The sequence below is a fragment of the Gracilinanus agilis genome, chromosome 1 (assembly GCF_016433145.1).
Source record: "Gracilinanus agilis isolate LMUSP501 chromosome 1, AgileGrace, whole genome shotgun sequence".
Lineage (NCBI taxonomy): Eukaryota > Metazoa > Chordata > Mammalia > Didelphimorphia > Didelphidae > Gracilinanus > Gracilinanus agilis.
Window position 1 is genome coordinate 290,732,705 of NC_058130.1, and position 15,006 is coordinate 290,747,710.

At 35.0% G+C, this 15,006-nt stretch overlaps 1 protein-coding gene across 4 annotated transcripts in view; it reads right to left on the minus strand.

Moving 5' to 3' along the window:
• GRAMD2B (GRAM domain containing 2B) overlaps nt 1-15,006 on the minus strand; it is a 71,411-nt gene that overhangs the window by 50,875 nt on the left and 5,530 nt on the right. The window lies entirely within an intron of this gene.

Here is a 15,006-nt window from a genome sequence, read left to right on the forward strand (position 1 = left end):
CAGTGCTTAAACAATAGATCTGCTCAGTTTTTCATGTGGGAATGACATAGGTAAAAAGAAATTGCAGACACGCACAGCTGCCTGCTTAACTCTTTAGGGCTGGGTAGAGGTGGGTATTTGAATGAGATTCAGAAAGGAAAATTACTGAATCTACCTTCTCCTTAGTTTTTTTTTCTGGAAATATTTGATGTTTCTATCTCAGGCAAGAAAGAGTTTTGAATTGTATTTAAAGGTAACTATTTGGACTTGGAAGCATATCCATTTATTATACCAAATAAAATATTGGAGAGTGTTTTCTAATTTGCTATGGAATAATACGTGAGTATTATTGTTATTAGCAGTAACAGCTACTTTAAAATCTTTCATAAAGTAAGGAATAAAAGATATAGAGAAAATAATAATAAGTCACAAATAATCAACTTGGTGCTTCAAATAATAATTTTTGGCTTAGATTTTAAGTCTCCCATGCAATATTCTAAAAGAGATATGAGGGAAAAGGTTAAGATTGATTACTTAACAGCTCAAATCTCCTCTCAATTGCCAAAGTTCCTCTCTCAACTTATTCCAGAAATGATTAGCTTACTTTAAAAAAATATATATTTAAGGAGTGAGGTTGATGCTCTTAGACAATTTGAAGATATGTTCTGTTTTGACAATTGCCTTCATCCAGTGGACAAGCCCCTAGAATCTTCTCAAGACGCACATTCTTTACAATCTAACAGGTCTCATTCAGTGTCTGAAAAGACTAAGTCTGAATGTATGAATGAATGAATTTTACAAATTAGTAAGGACTTATTATGTACCAAGTCCTATAGCACACATAGAGAGTAGCGACCAGGCAGCCACATTTTGATTTGTAAAGTTCCAGGAATGGTGAGTAGAGTGATAGGCGAATATAAGTGTAGGGTTCAATCACTACTTCTGTCACTTGATCTCTCTGGACTTCGATCTCTTTATCTCTTTTAGGGGATTGTACAAAATAGTTTTTAAGGTCCCTCCAACTCTCAGTCTTTGTTCTTATGATTAGAGTTCCAAGGCTCAAATGGGTAACTGAGGATACAACAAATGGGATTCATCTTACATCCTTATACTAGATAGTCCAGGGGAAGATTTAGGAAATAGAAGTGAGAACAGTTGGAGTGACTGATGTAAATTATATTTTGTAGGATCTCAGATTTGAGAGCTAGAAGAAACCTTAGAAATTATCTAATCTAATTTCCCCATTTTTGTAGATGTAGAAGTCAAATGACTTGCCCAAGATCATATAGGTAAAAAGTTACAATGGAGAAATGTGAATATAAATCCTCTCACTGAGCAGCATATTAGCTAGGGAGGAACCTGAGAAACTTGAAGCTAAACTTAAAAAAAAAAATCATACAGTCAGTTCTATAATAACTTGGGTTTAATAAAGGAGACTTTGTTAGATGTGACTGATATATTAGAGAACATTTTGAGCATAACACAAATTTTGAATTTGTTTCTGCAAGATTTCAATAATTTAGAAAATTGCACCACTTCACGATAAATCACAAGTGAACTTAGGATCTTTGTTAAGGTAAAGTCTCATATTTACTTTATTATTATTTTTTTTTTGGTACTGCAGGAGCTGTTATCAGAGAAGGGCTGATCTGAACCACTCCCAACTCCATCTTAATCCTTACCCTGATTTTCTTCTTCTTGCCTCTGGCCCAAGGCTGTGGCCATTATTATATTATTTATGCATTTGTTAATAATTTAACATATATGAGCCTAATGTATTATTTTTAAAAATTAGGGTACTATCTTTTTTCTATGTTTCACTAATGAGATTTTGGAGCATTGTGTCCCTAACTCCAGCACTATGGGTTTCATTGTATGATTTTTGGGGATACTTTGGAGAACACACATATTGTGTCATAGACTGTATCTTTTGTTTTCATGTAACCTAAATTTCCCCTCAAGTGAGTTTCTTTTTCTTCTTCATTATTGCTGTTGCTAAAAATTTCTTTTTGTAGTATTATAAATTCTTTGATCCCTGTATTACAAATCTTAGGAAAATAGCACCATTAATAGTTTTTTGTTGTTCTGTCATTTCAGACTTACTCCATTAAAATCCTATTATGATGCCTCATTATGGGGTAGAAGTTACTCTGGGTTTTCAAAGGTTGTGTTGATCTAAATTGGAAAAGCTGGCTATATATGGTGTCAGTCATCTGAGACTTGGCCTATCTAAAAGTTTGGAGAATCTTAAGTCACCAAGATCTGCAGGGGCTGGAATATGCCAGAGAAGGAACTACTCACACTGATAAAATCATGGTTTCTTTTAAGAACTGGAATAAATACTTAATTTACCCTCCAAAAAAGTTCTGTATATTTTTACTACCTAGCTAGCTTTGGTCAAATCACTACACTACTCTGGCTCTTTCTTTCCTCTTCTGTAAAATGAGAAGTTGACCCCATATTGCCATTACTTTAGTTCAAAATTCCATTTTCTTTCTCTTAATTGGAGATTGTAATAGCTTCCTAATTTGTCTTTCTACTTCTGGTGAGTTCATTATGTCATTAATATAGCTTTTAAAATAACTTTCCCAACACATAGTTTTGAACATGAAAAACCCAAGATCTAAACCAGTGATTCCCAAAGTGGGAGCTACCGCCCCCTGGTGGGTGCTGCAGCGATCCAGGAAAGCAATGATGGTCACAGGTGCATTTATCTTTTATATTAATTGCTATTAAAATTAAAAAAATTAATTTCCAGGGGGCTAAGTAATATTTTTTCCTGGAAAGGGGGCGGTAGGCCAAAAAAGTTTGGGAACCACTGACCTAAACTGTATTTCATCAAAATAATTGATTGTTAACATATTTCTTATATTTATAATACAACCTTGGATCATATTACTTTAGTTGCTTCCTATTACTTTGCCATTCCTTGCCTTGAATTGGTGCTCTAAAATGTGTTTCCAATTTTTCTTTATTGCATGTATATACACTACCACCCTTCACACATTCTGTGTCTTACCCAAATGGGACTACTACCTGATTTCTTTCTGTACTCACCTGCCTCCTTGTAATTGTGCATTACTAGAACTTCCTTTCTTCTCATCTCTGTCTTTTAAAAACTTATATTCATAATCTGGGAAGTGATGGATGCCACCTTGACTAATAGGGATGCCACCTTGACTAATAGTTGGAAGACTCAAAATGTTCCCAGATTGGCAAATGTCAGTTGGCCCCACAGTATAAATACCCCTTACAGCCACTTTGAGGGAGTCTCTCTGGAGGTCTCTGGACAGGAGTCTCTGGACTGGGAAATCTCTGAGTGGATGGTTGAAGGGAGGCAGGGAGATCTATGAAGAAGAGGGTTGGAATAAATCTGAACATTTCCTGATAGACTGTGAGAGCTAGTGCATCACCAACACTGGTAGTGAGAAAGCTGAGAGAATAAGATCATCAATACAGCTGCATCAATAGCTTCCCTATTCTCTGGCTTGGCTGTGGCCAGGTCTGGCCAGAGGTAGTGAGTGAGCAAATCTCCAGCTTCCATCTGATCAATAGGCTCCAGTCCTGATTCTCAACTTGTTTATAGGTAATAGTTCAATAGGGTCTCCAATCCCCAATCTTTATCCTTGTTATCCTTTCCCTGAGTATAGATAAAGAGAGTTCAACAACAAGTACCTTCCTAAGTGGTCTTTATATCACAGGCCTTGGGAAGGGAGTCAAACACAGTCAGATGCTAAACATCATCCAAGGCAAATCAATAGCCCAATACTAATCTATCCAACCCAAGGTTGGACCTGGAAAGGTTACCCATATATTTAACCTCTTGAGGGTCCTTCTTGGGCAACCGTTAGAGAGAAAGGGATAAATTATAGCAGCAGTCAAGGAGTTGGTGTTCCTCCATCATCTGCAGCTGAGGAGAGTACAGATAGATACATCAACATCATTGTACATCTATACATCTCCCTTGGACCTTTTATTTATAACACTTTTTAAAAACTTTTTCAAGGTCTGCTTCATCTTCTTCATCTCATTGCTTTCAGATGAAAGTGATTTCTCCCCAGTTTTTTTTTCTTAAAACAATTTACTTGAATCTTACTTTTGTTCCAATTATATTCTACTTTTTTTCTAGGCTATGACTGACTCAGGTCAATTTAGTGACTAATATTCAGGCCTGAAACAAAATAAGAAACTTATGGGTCATCTAGTAGTTAACAGAGGAGATATTCTTAACCATACTATGGAAAAATATTCCACCAGGACACTGTATTGATTTGGGTGGCAAAGCTTTTCTGACCATTCATTTGTCACGATTATAGACTGATTAGAAGTGTGTGATAAGGCTGAGGAACCTCTGACTACTCATGTGTTGCCTTTTGTTCTTAGGTGACAAGGAAGCTACATTAGTCGTTTGAGTCTAGTCCCTATATACTAGTTAAGATCAAAAAAGTTTTCATTATCTTGAAAAAAAACCTTTACTCTTTTGTCTTAGAATTGATACTAAGAATTGGTTCTGAGGCAGAAGGGCAGTAAGGACTAGGCAACTGGAATTAAATGACTTGCCCAGGATCACACAGCTAGAAATGTCTAAGGTAAAATTTGAACTCAGGTCCTCCCATCTCCACACCTAGCTCTATATTACTGAGCCATCCTAGCTGCCCCCACTAGATGTATTCTTAACCAATGGACTGAGACAATTAAAAAAAAAGGAATATTGATTACATGATAGTAAAAAACTTCTACAGAGATCAAACTAGTGCATGTACAATAAGGAGGCAATTGAATAGGGAAAACTCTATATTAAATGTCCCTTGTAAGAGTTTGGTATACGAATTATATAAATGATTAACAAATTATGTCTGTATCTGTAAAAGTATCCTTATGACCAATAGTCATTTCACAATAGTTACATAATCAAAAGATATGAACAGTTTTCTCAAAGGAAGAATTTAAAATATTAACAATAAATCTAAAGAACAATCCAATTCACTAATAAGAGAAATAAAATTCTAACCTTGAAGTTTCACCTCTCACCCTGAAAAATTCAGAAAAGTGACAAAACAGGCAATGGGTTATGGGAAGAAAATAAACACTTATTTCCTTTCCTTTCCTTTCCTTTCCAAGGGGAGAAACATGGAAAAGGAAAGCACAAATTTAGAACATAAACTTATTGGTTAAATCATATGGAAAAGAATTGCATAAGATTCTAAGCAGACATCCAACTCTTAATATTACTTGAAATAAAAAATAGGGAGATGTATGCTTGACAAAATATTAAGAATTACCACCACCTACGGCAGAGTATAAGTTGTACAGAAATTACCTACTGATTTCCTTATTTTATGATATCCCAAATTGACACTTGCCCATAATAACCAGTCTTCAAGTTCCAGATTGAACAATAAATCCTTAAGCACTCACTAATCACCTTAGATAGAATTAGCAGATATAATAAAATCTTAAGTACCCTTTTTTGCCTTAGTTTCTCCCTTTGTATCTAGGCTTCTCCCAGGTGGTTACATTGTTTTCCCCAAGCTTTTATGTACAGTGGTTCTTCCTTTATATATTCTTTTTAGTTTGGTGGAAACTCCCATTATTGGTGTCTTCCCTGAGAAAATGCTTCCAGATCAGCATCTCTGTGTGGTGGCTTTGAATATTGTCTTACTTGTTCTGATTACAAATGTGTTCTATTATAGCTACTCAGGTAGTTATGAATTATTTTTCAGGTTGACACAACAGACGGCAAGGTCCTCCAGTTATTCCTTTTTAACATTTTTACTTTTAAATTTAACTATTTATTTATTTATTTATTTATTTATTTATTTATTTATTTATTTATTTTAAACCCCTACTTACCTTCCGTATTGGAGTCAATACTGTGTATTGGCTCCAAGGCAGAAGAGTTGTAAGGGTAGGCAATGGGGGTCAAGTGACTTGCCCAGGGTCACACAGCTGGGAAGTGTCTGAGGTCAGATTTGAACCTAGGACCTCCAGTCTCCAGGCCTGACTCTCAATCCACTGAGCTACCCAGCTGCCCCCCTTAACTAATTTATTTTTAAAAATATTTTTCCATGTTTCCATGATTCATTTTCTTTCCCTCCCCTCTTCCCTCCCTGCTCCCAGAGCCAACAAGCAGTTCCACTGGGTTGTACAAATGTTGTCACTTGACATCTATTTCCATATTATTCATTTTTGCTATGGAGTGGCTTTTTTAAAGCCTAGATCTTAAATCACATACCCATGTATACATGTGATAAGTGATGTCATATGTTTGGCTTTTGCATTTCTATTCCCATAGTTCTTTCTCTCAATGTGGATAGCATTCTTTTACATAAGTCCTTCAGGAGTGTCCTGGCTTTTTGCATTGCTACTAGTAGAAAGGTCTATTACATTATATTTTTCCACGATGTTTTACTTTCTGTGTATGATGTTCTTCTGGTTCTGCTCATTTTACTTTGCATCAGTTCATTGAGGTTCTCCCAGTTCATATGGAAAGCCTTCAGATCATCAATCCTTATAGCACAATAATATTCCGCAATTCTCCAATTGAGGGACAACATTTCATTTTCCAATTTTTTGCCACCACAAAGCTATGAATATTTTTGTACAAGTATTTTTTCTTATTATCTCTTTGGTATACAAACCCAGCAGTGGTATTGCTGGAACAAAGGGATCCAATTGCTGGATCATTCTTTTAAAGCCCCTTATGTATAATTCCAAGTTGCCTTCCAGAATGGCTGGATTAATTCATAAATCTACCAGCAATACATTAGTCTCCTGATTTTGCCACATCCTCTCCAACGTTTTTTCTTTTACTGTTGTATTGGCAAATTCACTAGGTGTGAGATGGTACCTCAGAGTTGTTTTGATTTGCATTTCTCTAATTATGAAAGATTTAGGACACTTTTTCATGTACTTATCGATAGTTTTGATTTCTTTATCTGAAAACTGCCTATTCATAGACTATTTGTCAATTGGGGAATGTCCTGATTTTTTTGTACAATTGACTTAGTTCCTTATAAATTTGAGAAGTTAGACCTTTTTCATAGGTTTTGTTATAAATATTTTCCCCCAATTTGGTGCTCCCCTTCTAAACTTGGTTGCATCGATTTTGTATGTACAGAAACTTTTAAATTTAATATAATCAAAATTATTCATTTTACATTTTGTAGTGTTCTCTATCTCTTGCTTGGTCTTAAATTCCTTCCTTTCCCATACATCTACGTGATTTATATTTTTGTAAAAATGTATCCATTTCAATTAGATTTCCATATTTATTGCCATATAATCAGGCAAAATAGTTCTTAATAATTACCTTAATTTCCTCTTCATTAGAGGTGAGATCACCCTTTTCATTCACGATACTGTTAATTTGGTTCTCTTCTTTCTTTTTCTTAATTAGATTAACAAATACTTTATCTATTTTATTAGTTTTTCCAAAATACCAGCTCCTAGTCTTATTTATTATTTCAATAGTCCTTTTACTTTCAATTTTATTAATTTATGATTATCACCTGTGTATTCCCCATCATTTTGATTTCCTCTTTTATTCATGCCCTTTCTTCTTTCATTATTTCCTTCTATACCAGTGTTTTGATTGTAATCAGTCCCCCTACTCCCCACCCTTATTTTACTTTCCTTTCCACCCCTCCTTTCTTATTCCCCTCTTATTTCTTTTTAAGATCTATTAATCACCCCCCTTCCCTCCCTTTTAATACTCTCTGTCCCACTCCCCCCCTCATTATTCCCTCTCAATTTTCCTATAGGGTAAGATAGAGTTTTATACCTCAATAGATCTGACTGTTCTTCCCTCTCAGAACTGATTCCACTGAGAGTAAGGCTTAAGTATTACCTATTACCACTTTCTTCTTCTCCTTCTTATAATAGTATTCTTCTCCCCACCCCATGTGCCTCTTTATGTGGTATAATTTAACTTATTTTTCTTCTTTCTTCAAGTTTCCCTTAGTTTCATCCTCTTTTCCCCCCATTTTTTTACCTATCATCTTAAATAACTTAGTACCATAACCTCTGCCTATGAATAATTCTTCTATCTACTATGATAATGAAAACAATTTTTAAGAGTTACAGATATCATTTTTCCATATAAAAATATATAAAATTTAACCTTACTGAAGTCCTTAAATTTTTTTTGCCTTCTTTTTTGTTTACCTTTTCATAGTTCTTTTGAGTTTTGTTTTTGGACATGAAATTTTCCATTTAGTTCTGGTCTTTTCTTTACGAATGCTTGGAAATCTTCTATTTTGTTAAATGCCTATACTTTCCCCTGAAAGTAGATAGTCAGTTTTGATGGGTAGGTGATTCTTGGTTGTAGACTCCATTGACTCGCCTTCCTTCAGGAAGCCCATATTCCAAGCCCTGCAGTCCTTTAGCATGGAGGCTGCCAGATCCTGTGTAATCCTGACTGGGGCTCCTTGATATCTGAATTGTCTCTTTTTGGATGTTTGTAATATTTTCTCCTTGATGGAAGCTCTTGAATTTGGCTATTAAATTCCTGGGGGTTGCCTTTTGGGGATTTAATGTAGGGGGGTGATCTATGGATTCTTTCAATGTGTACTTTGGTTTCTTGTTCAAGAAATCAGGACAGTTTTCTTGGATAATTTCTTGTAATGTGATGTCAAGGATTTTTCCCCCCCAGGCTTTCAGGATATACGAATAATTCTCATGTTATCTCTTCTAGATCTGTTTTCTAGGTCACTTGTCTTTTCAATGAGATATTTTATGTTTCCTTCTATTTTTCCTTCTTTTGATTTTGCTTTATTAATTCTTGCTATCTCATGAGATCATTAGCTTCTACTTGCCCACTTCTAGTCTTTAAAGACTGATTTTCAGCTATGATCTTTTGATTTTCCTTCTTGGTTTGGTCTTTTCTGCTTTTTATGGCTACCAGCAGATTGATTCTGGTCTCCAATTTGCTAATTACTTCATTTGGTCTCAGGACCTCTTTTTCCATGTGGGCAATTTTGTCTTTTAAACTGTTATTTTCTTTTTGTATTACTTTCATTTCTTTTTCCCACTTTTCTTCCCATTTTTCTTTTATCTTTTTTATTTGGTTCTTGAATTCCTTTTTGAGTTCCTTGAGAGCTTATGACCAATTTCCATTTTTTTTTTTAAAGTTTGGATGTATTTGTTTGTTTGTCACTCTCTCCTGTTGGTTCTATATTTTGCTCTTTTTTTTTCCCATAGAAATTATCTGGGGCCAATAGTTTTTTTAGCTGCTGCTTATTCCTTTTGCTACTTGTGGATTTGGGTTCTTGCATGTTGGTGGCCATTGCTTTCTTAGGTTCTATTTCGCAAGGCTTTGTCTTAGTAGTATCTTCCTTTCCTAGTCAGAAGCCTGAGTGAGAAGGGCAGGCAGCTCTGTGATGTTCTTTGTTTGGCATGCTTTAAGGTGTTTTTTCCTGAGCCTATTTTTCAAGTCCCTGCTTGTGTAAATGAAATTAACTCTAGCCCATTCATAGTCAAAAATCTACTTACCCTAGGTATAGAGATGATATCATCCTCACCTCCATCAGTAGAGGAGGGGAGATAATTTAATCACACGTGACAATAAGTATCAAATCAAGAACAAGGGATTGCCCTTTGGGCAGTCCAAAATCAGTGTAGAGGCAGCCATTGGCCCACTTGAATTAGAGGTGGTCCACAGGAAATGACGTGAGAAGCTATCTCTTTAAATACGTGGGTTTCAACCTGGTAAAGGGAGTTCAGGAGTTCAGGAGTGGAAGGAGTTCAGGAGTCCAGGAGTTCAGGAGTTCTGGCTTTGGACTTGGGGCTAAAGGTACTCGGCTGAGACCTCAGAATGCTTCTACTCTGAATTGTCACGTGGGTAAGTTAGGCTGACTTCCTTGGCCTTTCCAAACTCTGCCTTAAGTAGGCTTATAGCCTCTCTGATTTCTAAAGTCTTGTGGTTTGTAACCTAGTTTAATTAGTCTTTTAAGCCTCTCTCTCCATCCAGGCCTCTCTAGGCCTGGACTGGCCTCCCCCTCTCTCTATTTACCTACCTTTTACCTTCCTAATTGTAAATAAACTACCTTAAATTGGATGCTGACTTGGGTCTATTTTAATTATGGAATCAATCTGAATGGTTGATTCCTGGTGGCCACATTTTAAATATGTATCTATAAATACCTAAAATCTCCTTCTTACATGCTGCCTCTGCTATGTCCAGCTTTGTTTCTGCCCAATCTCCATGCTCTGCTGCCCAGGCTCCACACTCTTCAACCTTGGGACTCAAGTCTCACTGCCAGGGCCTTGTACTGCCCTCAGGGGTAAGTCTGTGGTGCTTTCACCACATTCTTGAATTCCTTTGACCTCAGACATTTACTAGCTGTGTGACCCTTGCTGTTTACCTTAATCTACTGGAGAAGGAAATGGCTAACCATTCCAGTATTTTTGCCAAGAAAATTCTATGGATAATATTGTCATACTATGGTCCATGGGGGTTATGAAAAATCTGATATGACTGAATAATAACAAATTTCTATTTGAACTTAACATCACTATACTCAGTTATTGAAGGAGTGGGTGATGGTGAAGACATATATTTCTGTAAGATAGATCAGAAACCTATCCACCATATTTATAAATGGTTACAAACTAATAAGTTTTGCATGTATAATAATATTGTTTCTGTTGGTTCTGAGTGCCAAATAGTTGATTTATAAAACAAAATTTTGAAACACGACTTGTTTGTAATATAGATTTTTCCTGTTATCTTGAACAAGAAGGTATATACTAAACAGTTAAATAGTTCTAGTGTACAGAGAATATATTTATCTTGCTATAGTTATAATATTTCTAATCTTTTGTGTATTTGTCACCAGTTTGGGTTTTTAATTAGACAAATTCTTCCTCTAAACTCTGATTCTTTTTCCTTTCTAAATCCTCCTCTCATCCAAGACCAGTTTTTATTAACTAACCTCTAAATCCTTGATCCTATAGTAATCATAGTACAAAAAAAAGAATTATTTGCTTAAAATAGAAATGCAAAGTAAATATAAGGAATTTGCATTCAGTATTCAGCACTAATACCCATTTCCTAATTCAAACCATCTCTCAGCACTCAGGAATGGAAGGCTGAGAATTCAATCTGACCTCATCCCATATTACAGCCCATAGCCTGGTGCCCAATATAGAAAGAAAAAGACCAAGAATATGACCTCAAATTGAATCTCTAAGAAAAAGTGCCATACTTCTTTTCTGGATAGCCATTATCTCTTAAAAACAAAATTAATGAGTCTTTAGGATTCTAAAGGTATGGCATGCCATGTGGAAGATTGCAGGCTCAAGGGGTTGGCTGAAAATAACCTTTTTAAGGGTTCAAACTCTGGCATCTCTAAGAAGGGAGGGGAAAGCCTTGATAGTTGTGATTCCCTGTGGAGAAAGGCTACTAATAAAGGAAACTTCCTAATTCTTTAGAAATCTGCTTCCCTTAATTTCTTTTTCCTTTTTCCTCTTCCTTTTTCTTTCATTTTTTTTTCACTTTTCATTTCTATCTTCCCATATAATTTCCTAAGTGAAGGTATTCTCTGATGCAAAATCATCTGGAGATATTGGTTCAAAAAATGTGGTTGCCTTTCTAGAAATTTGCCAGCCCTTGAAATTTGGCAGTGCCTTACTTTTATAAATCAAAATTCTTTAGGTGAGCTTCAGTTTAACTAAGACTTTCCTTTTGATATAGAATTGGACGTATTATATTACTCACATTCAGAACAAAATGCCTGCAATTGCTTTGCCATTTCATTGTAAGTGACTGAAAATAAGTCATATATGCTTCCTGAGCATTAGTTTCCTCAAATATTTAACAACAATAATAATAATACCAATATAGCATTGTGAAGAATATTCTCTGTATAAGATGTAATATAATGTAATTTATTATTCTTATAATTATAGTTTTCCAAAGCCTAGCTTTATAAATTTTTTGCTGATATCTTTTTTGACATATATTTTATTTTCCTATATATTCCTTTATTTCCCCTTTTGAAAATAATATGGATTTTAAAAATAGCACTGAAAAATGGGCAAAAGTCTGAAATAAAAAATAGCACAGCAAAATGAGCCATCAACCAAGTCTGATAGCATAAACTACATTTTATGCATATATTCTGTATCTTGTTTGGGCCTCAGTGTGGTCACTATAATTTAATAACATTTCATTTCAATGTTGTTGTTGATGCCTTTTTAAAAATGTACATTGTTGTATTCATTATGGATAGTGTTTTCCCTGTTCTGCTAACTTCACTCTTCATCAGTTCCTATATTTCATTGTATTCACTTTCAAAACTTTTTATTATATGAATATACTTCAATTTGTTTAACCATACCTGAGTTTATGAACATCTACTTTGTTTCTAGATTGTTGCTACTATGAAAAGTGTTGATTTTTTGGGGGGGAAAATTAGCCTTTGTGAGTAGTAAGAAATATGAAGGACATAATTAGAAAACAAAAGGTTTTCTTCTTTCTCCTTGTTGTTGTATGACGATTCTAAATGTTTTACTATAGCTGGAAATGTTGTGTTGTGAATAAAAGAATATTAAAGATAACTTTTTTGAGGTATTAATGCAAGTAACTTTGATAGTTCATTTTTCTGGGGGCATAATTCTGTTTCAAGGTTCTGAGCAAGCAGTTACTGAATGAAATCTACCTCAGTGTTCTGAATTAGCCAATGTTCATTTACATGTGATGAGCAAACTTGAAATAAGTTGAGAATAATATTTGCTTCAGTATTTGTGTTTCAAAGGTTCGTTTGTATATGAAAAAATGGAGAACTTTGATACGAATAACGAGAAATTTGCATAATATAACTGTTGTATGATTACAGGACAATTGTACATTATCTGATGATGACTTTACAATAGATGAGAATTTGAATATTAATCATTAAATAAGATGAGGTCTCTCACAAAGAGAAATACTGGACTTCATATCTGTGTCACAGATAGGTCATAATTCTCTGCACTGTGGATTGTTAACTAGCAAATCTGGGTGTCAAAGAGAGGCTGAGGTTCTCTTTGCTGCCACCTGCTGCTGAGAAGAAAGATGAGAAGATGAAGAATTCTGTTAAAGCTACAAAAGTTGGAGGTGATTTTGCTAATCTTAACTAGGATGGAGGTCATCGTGTTTTTTTTTTTTTTTTTTTTTTAAGACTATAATGCTGAAAGCATCACCTAAGGCTGAAGCTAGCCATGGTGAATAACAAGCTCAGCGGAGCAGAGGGACAACAGAAGCAGAGCTTACATCTTGTACACAACATATACACGTGTAAGAATATACAAACCATCACAGAAAATAAATATGAAGTAACTTGGGGGGAGGTAAAACTAGTAGTTGGGGTGATTAGGAAAGTCCTTAGGTAGGATGTGGTACTTGAGTAGAGTTTTCAAGGAAACTAGGGATATTAAGATATGCAAGTGAGGAGGCAATGCCATATATATATATATATATATATATATATATATAATCTAATTGGTATGGACAAAAATTTCTGTCTTTTTTTATACAGGTCACACAAAAATTTCCTTAGGGATCACTGGTGCCATAGGTGACCCTGTTGGGGTAAATTTCCCTAGTGTCTCTAACATAAAATTTCCCCAAATTCCTGTCACTGCTAGTAGGGTAATCTAAATGGAAGTGTAAATTCATCTCACAGGTTCTTTTAGAAAAGTAGCAAAGAAAATCAAATGTTTGGGGCTTCTAGGCACACAGGCACCAACATTTTCTTTCATGGTAAGATCAATGGTCTAGAGATATATTTATTAAAAAAATTTTTTTTTATAAAAACATTTATCTTATGTCTTGAAATCAATACTGTGTATTGGTTCTAAGGCAGAAGAGTGGTAGGCAATGGGGGTCAAGTGACTTGCCCAGGGTCACATAGCTAGGGAGTGTCTGAGATCAAATTTGAATCCAGGACCTCCTGTCTCTGGGCCTGACTCTCAATCCACTGAGTCACCTAGCTGCCCCCTCTAGATCTATTTAAATGCAAAAGAAAAAATATGAACAATTTTCAAATAGACAAAGATCTTCTAGTGATATAAATTATATATTTCCCACATTAGACTCAGGATTTAATAAAGGTTGTATCAGTATCTAAATACTCAAGGCATAAATAAATGAAACTTTGTAAAATTACCTCAATGGAATTAACCTGTAAGGGAATAACAAAAAAAGTGGCTGTACAAATAAGGCCTATTTTTCAAGGATTGCATTTGATAAGTCCTAGCTGTATGGATAGACCTGTTGTCTGTTCCTATGATTTCATTGGTAATGGGAACTTCTGGGTGAGGAAATTCCTTCTATCTATTCAGATAAGCAACTTTTCAGAGATTTAGAGTAGTAGAGAATTCCTAGAGCACTGAGAGTTAAGAACCTATATGCAGCTACTTATGTGTCAGAGGCAAGATTTGAAATCATATATTCCTGGCTTCCAGACCAGCTCACTAAACTACTACTTGTAATCTTGGTCAAGATGCTTAATTCCTCAGCTCCCCAAGCAACTCTCATAGGCTATGCATTTTTTAACTAAAAAAAAAATTAATTGAATTAAACCATTTAATTTAACTGAAATTTCCCCAATTACATATAAAAATGATTTCCTATATTTTAAAAAAGATTTTGAGTCTTGAATTCTCTCCTTCCCTCACTCTGCCTTCCCCACTCTCCACTGTAATGGTAAGTAATCTGATATAGATTTTACATGTGCTGTGCATTTTTCCATATTAATACTTTTGTAGAAGGAAACTCAACCTCTACCCCCTTCCCCCTTTTCTCCCTTCCCCCTCAAAAAGAAAAAAAAGTTTGTTTTGTTCTAGATTCAGATTCCATCAGTTTTTCTCTGGATGATCTTTTTTTAAATTAAAAAAAATTTTTTTTATCATAAGTCCTTTGTTTTCGATCTCTGTGTTGCTGAGAATAGCTTCTATTCACAGTTGTTCATCATATAGTATTGCTATCACTGTGTATACTGGTTTTGCTTACTTCAGCTCTGCTTCAGTTCCTATAATTCTTTC